At 49.1% G+C, this 12,236-nt stretch overlaps 1 long non-coding RNA gene across 1 annotated transcript; it reads left to right on the top strand.

The window, feature by feature from the left end:
* The first annotated feature begins 1,068 nt into the window (after positions 1–1,068).
* LOC135827543 (uncharacterized) lies at positions 1,069–11,130 on the top strand. The gene is made up of 3 exons (XR_010555489.1): positions 1,069–1,137; positions 4,274–4,420; positions 10,973–11,130. It is a non-coding gene; the product is annotated as an uncharacterized LOC135827543 (long non-coding RNA).
* The last annotated feature ends 1,106 nt before the right edge of the window (positions 11,131–12,236 follow it).

Here is a 12,236-nt window from a genome sequence, read left to right on the forward strand (position 1 = left end):
GCGAATGCTGGCTAGCATTGTCGTTCAAGGGAATGGCAACTGCACACTACCACATCCGAATAAACCGAAATAGACGGGAAGATCTAAGTTGCGTTACCTATGGGCAAAAAGATAATTGCCGTTTGAAATTGCCCTCCTGTTTTGTCCACTGCGATATTTAAAGCTGATCGGCATTTCGCACAAATTATTGCCACCTTTCTAGGTCATTCAGCTGCCATTATTTTTGCCACTATAAGCATGGGATAATATAGTTTGGTCTTTGTATGCCCTCGCATGTACAGTCCATTTCAAAACTATAGACACGTAGTGTTTTGAAATATTTCAAATTTGGCTGGAACTTTTTTAGAATAGTTTTTGAAATATTGCTCAGGTCAGCTCAACAATTACTCTCATTATAGTTTCTAAACGATTGAATAGCAGACGCCCAATTTGGAAAAAAAATATGCACAAAGCGATCACAGGTTTTATGTCGTATAGATGCTGGCATAACGGTTTTTGCCTAGGTACGCGTCTATAGTTTTGAAATGGACTGTTACTGTCTGTACGTGCTGGGATGATGTATAGTTGATATTTTAACACTGTCGGCATAGCGATAAGGTTTCTCAGAACATGGTCTGTCTGTATTATTAATTTATGAGTTGGGTATGTGAACATAGTAAAAAAAAAAAAAAGCATCACAACACCTTGTGCAATGATGTTCTGTGCCGTTTTATGGCTCCCAGCAAACCCAGCAGCTCAAGTACTCGTGTGTTGCAAGATGAACTATAGAGATGCTAAGCATTTTAGAACACTAATAACCTTACATCTGTTTCTATATGTGCTTCTACCCAGATGCATCACTGACTGGGTACAGCTACTGTCCTGAAGTTGGTGCAGTCCTGCAGCGGACACACGATCACAGGCTTTTCAACTTTACAGATGGCCATGACATATGCAGGCTACACAATGGCATATTACTAAGTGCAAAAGCATACAAGTCGGGATGCACATCAACATTGCTCGGTGATACCCGCTTTGCCTGGATCAACCAGTTTGAAGATGGAAAAAACAACGAGATTGCATTTGCAACCGGAACACTAGCCCACCCTGTTGCCACCCGTTTCGTGAACGCCTCAATATACGTCGCTTGCGAAATACGTAAGGGAAGCCCAGTGCCAATAGCAATTGGTTTTGCTCTGTTTTAACCCTTTGCTGAGCTATTCTAGATACAGTAACCCTGGTGTAACCGACCATCCCATGCTGCAAGCAACAGCCAGACCACCCAACGCTGCAAGCAACAGCCAGACCACCCCACGCTGCAAGCAACAGCCAGACCACCCCACGCTGCAAGCAACAGCCAGACCACCCCAGGCTGTAAGCAACAGCCAGACCACCCCAGGCTGCAAGCAACAGCCAGACCGCCCCACGCTGCAAGCAACAGCCAGACCACCCCACGCTGCAAGCTACAGCCAGACCACCCCACGATGCAAGCAACAGCCAGACCACCCCACGCTGCAAGCAACAGCCGGTCCACCCCACGCTGCAAGCAACAGCCAGACCACCCCACGCTGCAAGCAACAGCCAGACCACCCCACGCTGCAAGCAACAGCCAGACCACCCCACGCTGCAAGCAATAGCCAGACCACCCCACGCTGCAAGCAACAGCCAGACCACCCCACGCTGCAAGCAACAGCCAGACCACCCCACGCTGCAAGCTACAGCCAGACCACCCCACGATGCAAGCAACAGCCAGACCACCCCACGCTGCAAGCAACAGCCGGACCACCCCACGCTGCAAGCAACAGCCAGACCACCCCACGCTGCAAGCAACAGCCAGACCACCCCACGCTGCAAGCAACAGCCAGACCACCCCACGCTGCAAGCAATAGCCAGACCACCCCACGCTGCAAGCAACAGCCAGACCACCCCACGCTGCAAGCGACAGCCAGACCACCCCACGCTGCAAGCGACAGCCAGACCACCCCACGCTGCAAGCAACAGCCAGACCACCCCACGCTGCAAGCAACAGCCAGACCACCCCACGCTGCAAGCAACAGCCAGACCACCCCACGCTGCAAGCAACAGCCAGGTCACATCGGATTAGACATAAATGTGCATGACTGAACTTCCATGTATTCGTACTGACAGGTGTGGAGCATAGAATACTCTCGTGCAGGCAGAGAACACCTCACTCAAGTGCATGCAGTGCATCCTGCACTGCCACATGTCACTTCAGTCGACTGCATACACTTGCTTCAGAACACACTTCAACCCTGTTGCAATCAACTCTGCCTGCCGAGAGTGCATTTTTGGTTAGTTTTGGTCGCTGTGTGCAGGTGCAGTATGGCACTTGGTACACTAAAAGTCGGTTGCTGTGCAAGACAGGTGATCACTGTGTCCGGTGCAGTTTCTGTGTAGAACTGTCCGTGCATGGAAAACGGTCGTTAAAAGCAGGTGGTCGCTAAAACCAGCGGTCGCTTACACTAGGTTGTACTGTATAACCAAGTTCATGTAAAAAAAACATCAAATACCATAAAATCCCGCCAGAGCGCCCCTACCTCCTCGACGCTTCAGGTGGGGAGGGGCGGATGGGCGAGTCCTACTCACTGTACTTGCCGCATTCAGTGCTACATGAAAAAGTACTCACCCTACGAAAACTGTTCCTGCGTCTCGTACACCGACCAAAGGTCAAGAGCCAGGAGTCAAACAGCCCCACAAAACGCAGGGTTTGTGCGATCCCAGGTCAGGAGGGTGGGCACTGTTGCGTACATTTCCAACGGGGTCGAGCACGCGTCTGTAGTGCAGTACGGCATCACAGACTGCGACAGAGTCATACGAGGATACAATCAATCACGTCCCTGACAAGAAGTCAGGGAGGGGCGGATGGGAGAGATGGGGCGCTCTGGCGGGATTTTACGGTAGTATCTCTTCCTGACTCGCTGCTGCTTTCTACATCGCAATGGTACTCAACGTTGTCCCTATTTCCTACTCCGCAAGCACACTTACCAAAGCAACACAATATGATGAGAACCCAGGGTATGATAGGAAATCACGCAGGTCTGTAACATAATGTCCCTTGAGAGCTGTGCGAGTTGTACACTTAAAAGAGCAATTGGTTTAGATCCGGCTTTCAGCCACCGCCAGCTCGCTGAGCAGGTACACATTAATCTAGGCTGTCATCACATGCATACCAGCATACACTGCATCTACATCCTTGAAATTCCTGTTTGATTGTTTGCCATGATGACGAGGTACGAGTGTACAAGGTGAAAACGGGAGCAGAGGAAACAGGATTACAGCCAGTAACATGTCGATCCTCAGTGATTTGTTTCTTGGATTTGTTCATTCTTTCCTACCCATTTCATCACCCTTCGTTTCGGACCAACACCTGAATTTTTTTTTAAATTTGGATTCTCTGGTGTGCAACAAACAGCCGGGTTCAAGGGCTTTTAATTTTCAGATGCCTTGGTCCCATGCCCAAAACGAGGTGTTAAACCTCTGAGAGAAAACTCTGACTATAGTGTGGCATGTCGGCCATGTCGGAAGACGAACAGTTCGACTGGTAAAAACAAAATTAGCCTAAAACACTTGGATTACATCAAGAGTAGATAAACAAGAGTGTGCAATTCCAAGATGGGTTGGCCCACGTCGACACTTTTTGTTGACGTCATATTTTCTATGACGCAAGCGCTGCCAGTCTTTTGGAAAGTTTTGCCTCGTCCACTTGACCGGGCTTCACATTGCAAGGTCGGTGCCCAGCACGTGCTCTCACACTGCTCTGTGGCAAAATGTTCGTTTTTCTGGAAAAAAGGTAATGTCAACAAAAAATTCCGCAGTGGCCCAGGTATCTGCAGATTGTGAATGCGAGATCCGGAGTTGCACACTCTTGTTTATCTACTCCTGACTACATGCATCAAAGGAACTAAGAGCCATCTCTCTTCTGCTTGTTTCACTGGGCAAAAGGTTTGCGTGGCGTATGGATTCCGTCAGGGGCCATGATGGCTGATTGGGCTTAAGCAAGGGCTTTGTCTCCCCTTTCTTGTTCTCCAACTTCAAGAGGCATTGTATGTAAAACCAGGCGCGGGTTCGTGACCAATAAATCTTTAAAATAGTTTGCAGGCAATTTGCCTACACTCAAAAGGGCACAGCATTACACGCAAATCCATTAGAAGTATTGTTTCAACGTCTCGGTCTTCATGAGCATCATCAAGATTTTGAATTAAACCCTATTTCTCTCAAATGTCATCTGCCCAATCTGTTGATTCGGTTTCCACTTGTCTACTTGTGCTTGAAGCTTGTCAACGTATCACCACGACTGGAGATGGAGATAGAATAATTAATATATCAGAGAGCGGTAGCGTTACATGCCACCCTGGTTATGAATACCTTAATGCACAACCCGTGTGTAATAGTGGAAGTACACAAATTCCTCCCTGCACACGTAAGTGTACACTTGTCCACATGTACGTATACCTGAAACAAACAATAATAGTTAAAAGTATTAGAGCCTACACGCTCTCTTCCATTAACACTGCAATAGTTCCACTCATTTCACAATAATTATTACTACGTTTCGGCAAATTGCCTTCATCAGGTTCACAATAATATTTTGAAATGAGTTGAACTATTGCAAGTGTTAATGTATGAGAGCGTGTGGGCTCTACTACTTAACTGTTTATGAAACTGCAGGAAGCCTCCCCACTTTTACTTAAACAATAAGAGGACAGAGAAAGCGTGTTAACTCTGAGTTTCACGCGCTAAGCGATCATCAGAAAACGTTAATGAGTAAATCTGGAGCTGAAGCACAGCGTAAATCGAAAAGTTGTGAATGGCGGCAGTGCAAAGCATAAATGAATGCATCATGGGGCACATCGAAAAGTGCGAATGACAGCAGTGGTGAAAGGTGACAACCACTGGAGCTGGTTGTCTCCTACTTATTCCCCCGACCGAGGCAAACATTTGATCACTGTTATGATCTGTGCTCAGGGACATTAAAGAGTGAAAGAGCTGATGTTGGGTACGCTGGGAAATTACAGCAACAAAATAATCACGTGAACTGTCATTGGTGAGTTTCGCTATGGTAACAATGGCGGCTCTTGCAGTAAGCTAGCTCAGTTGTCATCACTACCAAGTTGTCCTGGGCAAGTCATTCTTAGGAAGCGAAGGTTGTACGAACAACTGGGATACCTCAGTTAGTGAAGAGACATAATATGATATCAAATTAACATCAAAACTGTATACAAGTGGTGTATTGGTCCTCTATTCAAAAAAATATGTTCCTGTAGGGTCAGGTAACCGTTGAATGTATCTGCACCTAGTACATGCCTCATGCTCATGAGCCTGTCTGCTGAGCAGTCACAGCTACTGTGATTGCACTCCGCGTGTGCAGATATGTTTTAATGGAAGTGAAGGGCTTGGAGAGCACCAGTACAGAGCCTGGTGTGGATGCAATATCAGCCCCTGGAACTTGGCCATATGCCGTTAGCTGTGCGATAGTCAGTGAAGCCAATCATGTACTTGGACAAGCTAGTGTCTGAGTACACCCCAAGGACTATAAAATCCCTCCTTGTTAGCCGGCTGAGTGATGGCAATGGCTAACAGGATCAGACACATACCAACGCTCATACTTGCATCCTACACAGAAATGCCCTTCCAACATTTGCCTAACGGCGATGTGGTGTACCGCATTTTTTGGTCACTTACGGTGCTGCGATTGATCGAAAATTTCTTCAGACTGGTTATCAGTGGTTGTGGATCAATTTGGAGCACAAAATATTTTTTGAAATTTTTGCACATGTGATGGTTTTTACTGATCCAGGCTCATATATAATTATATATGAGGATTGAAGTGACTGCCATTATAATGGCAGGCTATAAGGAGAAGATGGGTAATAAAGGATTGGCTGATGGGTCCAATACACACTGGTTTTGCTCAGTTTTTAGCACTTAGCTGTTCTGGCTACGAGTTGGATCCTAGCATAATATCGAAAACACAGTGCTCAAATGTCACATGTGTCATATAATTATGTCATCTCTTGTCAAGTTTTGTCACCTGATTCCACGAGAATATCATATGGGCCTCAACCAGCGAAAACAGCCCTTAGGGTCAAATTTTTCAAAATTCCTTTTTGGTAAGAAATTTGTTGAAACACATCTACTGAAGGACCTCAGCCAAGAAAAAGTTCAATATTCCGATTCAAAACGGGTGTATACACCAATATACAAGATGTCCTCCAAATTGGTGCAATGTATGTATACGATGTATGTGTACAATAAATATTCAGCATTTTTAGGTGGGTAGGCAGCTTGAATACCTTTGAAATAGCACAGTAAGCAACTAGAATGACAAAGAATAGCGGAAGAGTGCGGAGACATGATCGACTTATTTGCAGCTGCATCCTGCGTGGAGTCGTTCCGCAATGTCTTCCATTTCTTCCTGTGCAGCTGACGACCCGACGTCGCTGCCGTCACTAGCCCTAGACTCAGAATTTATCTCAGGTGATGACTCCTCATCTTCCGACTCTGACGAGTCATCGACCACCTTGAGCCGCAACGCAGCAGAAGATGACGGCTGCGATTCCGCCTCGCTGTCGACATCGATGTCGGAACCAAAGAACGTCTCATCCTCACTCTGAACTTCAGCGGCTACTTCAGCATCCACTCCCCACCAGGCTCGAGCTAGCTGTACACAATGACTGCCGCGTGTGCTCTGCGAAGAGCTCTGGCGTCCGCAGCCATCGCAACAAGATCAAGGAACACTCGAGTCGCCACTCGACACCACTTCAACTAACTAATTACTTCAAATGAATTCAAGCAAGGAGATCAAGAAGAACTCGTCGCGCTGTTCGCAGCGCAATCAAAAAATCGTTGAACGTCACAAATCGACCTTTTTCTTGAAAAAATTACGAAACCTCTAAGAGTCGTTTTCGCTGATTGCGGCTCATATAACAACACACAGATAACTAATGCTTTCTCGAGCATCCTATATCGTGCTTGTTATGCTGGGCTTGCCGCAATCATGGTACATGTGCCGTAAAGGACCACGCCATGTCGCTTCCCAGCTGGGTTTTCGGCAGGGGGTGGGAATTAGATCAAGGCTGTCAAGTGAAGTACGATGTACAACCAAGCAGAATTGGCAAATATCGTGTACAGCAGCGCATGCGTCGGTTCAACATCGTATTTTCGTTGTATACACCGAAGTCGCTTCACAGGTAGAAAATCGACAGGGGGCAGGAATTAGAGAGGGAGCGGATCAACGGTACTTTACGGTATAACAGCAGTACAATGACATACAATGATTAAAAATAAATCCTTGTTCCCTGCCTCAAATCTGGTTTTTAGCACATTAGAGCTTGAGGTAATGTAGGTTAACACATTGCACAAGCCACCACTTCACACACGCTCCAGCGGCTTCCAAAGAGCCCGCAGATCCCACGCTATTCATTGATGCATGTCAAGTAACACGTACGTGCACGCTGTGGTGGCATGTAACATGCGTACGCCGGAACTCACCTGAACTCGCCAGCCAACCAGCCATATGCGGCTGCAGCACACATGGGAGCTTGAACCCGTAACGCATACACCATACTTCGCGCTGGCCACATTGCTACTTAATATTTGCTTTGCTTGGGTAGTGAGAAGAACACCGGTTTGTTCCTTTCTCACTCCCTTTCTCTCTTTCACCATGCCACGAGGCTCTGTACGAGGAAGCAGACGTGGACGCGGACGCGGGTTTGCCGTCGAGGTTACCCGTCGCCGCTCGGGTAGGGCTTTGACCTCGCCATACGCGCGGACCGACGGCAAGCGTACCTTCGCGCCTGATGCCTCCGACACACCGTCAGCAGCTAGTTCAGACTTCTGACCCCGCTCCAGGCACCGACGCTTCTCTGCAGGACGAGCCCTCATTGCCCTCTCCGAACATCATTTCCTCAGCCGTTATGAAGATGAACACCCTCCACCCTCTCCTCGAAAGCGTGGAACACCTGGAGAACAGTGCTAAGTCTGATCTGGAAGCCGATCTCTACCACGCGCGCGCTCCGCACCCGAAATATTGCTCCCACGCTCCGAGCGTCAAGCTCCGGACCAAACCTGCCCGGAACTTCCAGTTCTATAGGAACCTCCGACTTTGCCAGGACCTCCAGTTCTCTCAAAGTCCTCGGTTCTACCCACACCGCCACGTCGTGCGATTGAAAAAATCCAGCGCGGAGAGTTTGTGGAACTTGACAAACTCTTGCCGGAAAACTTCAGCACCCAGGGACAGGAGCCAATACAACTGGTTACAGTTGAGCTGCCGGCGACATGGCTCAGCTCTCGCTCAACCTCAGCGCAAAGCACACGTGCGCGATCAACGACTTCTGGGCTTGGCTGGACGCCTGGACGATCTACATGGGTACCGTCGTTCTTGCTCGTCCTGACCGAGCTCATGAGCTCGTCTGCTACCAGCACATACTTTGTACTGCGAACCAACAGTTCACGACGTCTGCTGTGCTGAACTATGATCGAGCATTTCGCCAACACACCGCCAGCATGGCACTGCGCTGAGACGTGATCAATCAGACGCTGTGGAGCATTTACCTACTCCGCTCTCCCCGTCCGTCATGCACCAAATCCACGCTCCAAAACAGCCGCGACCGCTGCCCACATGCCGCAGCTCAACACGCTCAGCCCTTTCCATCAGTGGCGGGCAGCACCCGCCAAGTCTGTTTTAACTTCTACCGCGGCAGGCCCTGTTCCCGCACACCCTGCGACCGTCTCTACGCCTGCAGCTCATGTGAAGACAAAGGACATGCCGCCACATCCTGCACCAGCACCACCCGCTTCAGGTGGCAGCGCCCTGCAGATAGCCATGAGAAGACTTCGAAGCCCACTGAGAAAAAGTAAGCCGACTTCCACTCCCCTGAACACTGTTCGCTTTCACACATTACTGCCTTCCTCGGAATTGTGCTGGACACGGTGCGCATGGAAGCCCGTCTCCCAGACGACAAACCGGCGGACCTCCGCGAGCTCCTCAGCGAGCTGTCACGCTGCACCCAGACCACGCAACGCAAACTCGATCACTTCCTGGGGACACTCTCCTTTGCGTCGAGCGTCGTCGTACCAGGCAGAACATTTACGCGGCGCTTATGGGATATCAACAAGAGGTTTAGCCGCGCCAAGCCCTATTTCCGTATCACTCTGACAGGCATTCCAGCAGCTGGCACCATCGGCACAGCAAGCCCCGGACACTGCAATCCGCCTCCCTCTCCCGGACTGATGCGGGAGGTCGCCGACCTGGCAGCCATGGCAATCGCCCCGACAACACGGCGCACGTACACCACTGGCGAAAGGAAATTTACGCAATTCTGTGAGTTGCAGGGATGGACGCTCATGCCGGCTACAGACGCAATGCTCAGCTGCTTCGCAGCACACCTCGGACAATCGTTTCAACCACAGACAATTCATGTCTACATGGCCGCAGTACGCAACATGCATCTCGAAGCCGGATTCCGAGATCCAACGCTGAACGCATTGCTGCTGCCACGTGTTCTGCGAGGCATCAAGAGGACGGCGACTGACCCGGCAATCCAGCGCACTCACCTCCCAATCATCATTGATTTGCTGCAGAAGCTCCTCAACCAACTCAGCCTGGACCAACGGCGTCACCAGCAGGACAAGGGCATGCTCAAGGCGGCAATGGTGCTCGCCTTCTTCGGATTTCTTCGATGCGCTGAATTCACTGCGCCTCCAGCCGGGTTTGACCCTGCACTTCATGCCACGCGTCAGGATGCGACTCTGGATGTCACTCAACGACGCGGATATATCCGCTTCCACAGCAAGCAATCGAAGACGGACCAACTCAGTCAGGGCCATGCAGATAATTGGTAGTACCACTTCACAACCTTGCCCGGTTGCCGCCCTCCTGGCATATGTTACAGTCTGTCCGTCTGACGCCGCTGACGCACTCTTCCGCTACCGCCCTGGGAGACCGCTGACCAAGCAGGCACTGACAGAAGAGCTCCGACAGCTTCTCCCACTCACGGGAACACCCAATTCGCGCGATTACGCTGGTCATTCGTTCCGCATCGGTGCCGCCACAACTGCAGCCATGGCGGGTACCCCGGACTGGCTAATCAGGGCAACGGGCCGATGGAGAAGCGACAGTGTCTTGCGCTACATCAGGACAACCGACACAGACATGGCACAGCGGACCCAAAAGCTGTCAGAGGTTCAAGCGCATCACAGAACGCATGGAGGTATGTAAGAACCCGCCACGCGGGCACGCAACTCGCACCCATGCACGTGCCCACACGGCTGACCGTTTGGAACAGCACAGCAACTTACTCTGCTAGGATTGTGCTGACAAACTGCGCGGATAGCAACAACAGTGTCATTCACGTGCATTGCAATGTGTCACAACTTAGCATGGAGGCTGGGCAACCATGGGCAAGCCATCTCCTCTCATCTGGCTATTATCACGGCCTTCGGCCATCACACTCATACTCCCACACTCCTGCCTCCTAACGGGCATTGCACTTCGTGCGTGGGCCGTCCACACTCCGTCCATTTCATGGGCGCCCATCTCATGGGCTGCACTTTGTGCGCGGTCATACATACACACTATCACACAGGTCGTCCACACTCCGCCCAGTTCATGGGTGCCCATTTCATGGGCTGCACCTCGTGTGCGTGGGCCGTCCACACTCCGTCCATTTCATGGGCGCCCATCTCATGGGTTGCACTTTGTGCGGGGACATACATACACACTATCATACAGGCCGTCTACACTCCGCCCAGTTCATGGGTGCCCATTTCATGGGCTGCACCTCATGGGTGGACTATCCTACATGATTATCACATGCATGATTCGGTTGCCCAGCACTCCATGAATCCTCCATATGATGTGTGCTCTCCACTGGTCTGCAATAGCGAGTGCATGGGTGTTAATGGACCAAATGCGGAATGTCATACACCTTTGAAACTGTTTTTTTCCTTCCATTTCGCATGCTTTATACAGCGGTGAAATGTAATGTACAAACAATTGCTAATGGTATGACCGACAGGAAGGTAATTCAATTCCAGGAAACTGTCACCTATTCTTGCCTTCACAATCTAGCTGTGGTGGGTGTAGCCACGCAAAGTTGCATGGCTGACAGAAATCTGTCTTCCGTGCCGCCACGCTGTGCCAGTAAGTTCTGTTCGATGTGCATGTATTGTCTTGAACTTTGACAGAAGTCACAAAATGCGACATGAAACACAAAATAAACAGCACACCAAAATTTTGACTCACATCAGAAGCCAATTCTGGTCCGCTCATACCGGACCACTTTTGGAATCTACCCATCAGGTCTTTACTGCAGTAGCAGAGTGGTGATGATCACTTACAATCCTTGCATAATGCTTGTGGTATGTTGGAGTCATTCAGTCACCGTTACCGAAATTCCACTTTGGTGTTTGATTTGTTCAACCTCTCTTTTTCTCTTTTCACACACATTAATTTGTAGTTCATCACATTTAAACACTGTGTGTATTAGCAACTCTCTGGGACAGCTATTTGTCATTACGTGGGCCACTGTAACCGCATTGCCAATGCAGGTCATTCCTTCTATGGCCCTGCATTTACATGCTGAATTCACGGGTCACGGTTGACATTTTGACAGTGCATGGATAGTGAAAGAATTCTCAAAACCTGTCCTCACAAGACCGGGTGCAATGATGGTCTGTGCCATTTTATGTCTCCTTGCCAACCAAAACCACAGCAGCTCAAGTACGGAATGATGTGTTGCAAAAATGACCAGCAGAGATGATAAGTATTTGAAACCACTTGTAAATTCTTGTAACATGAAAACTAAAAGGCGACGAGGAGACAATAACTTTATTAATGCGATTAATAGTATTTGTGAAGCGGACATTACAAAATGATGAATGAGAATACATGTATCTAAAATTAGGGCCGAAACGATTGCCCATTTTGCCATAACGATTAACCAATAACACTAACGATCGATTTATTGGTTTTACCGATTTCCCTAACAAGTTTTATACGTGTCATGTTGGACATCAGTATACAGCAAAAACAATTAAGTTCGTTCAACTATATATAGGTACGTATGGGTGAAAGATCCACACAGGCCCAAAAAAGACCAAAATGAAATTTGCAACGTGATATGAGAAGTGTTTCTCTGCCATTAAACATCAGCTATCAGTCGTCTGTCTTCTACAATGGAGAAGGGTCGACTGGAATCGACAATCCAGTCGATGATTGACTCCGTCAACATGCC

Source organism: Sycon ciliatum, chromosome 11, assembly GCF_964019385.1.
Source record: "Sycon ciliatum chromosome 11, ocSycCili1.1, whole genome shotgun sequence".
Lineage (NCBI taxonomy): Eukaryota > Metazoa > Porifera > Calcarea > Leucosolenida > Sycettidae > Sycon > Sycon ciliatum.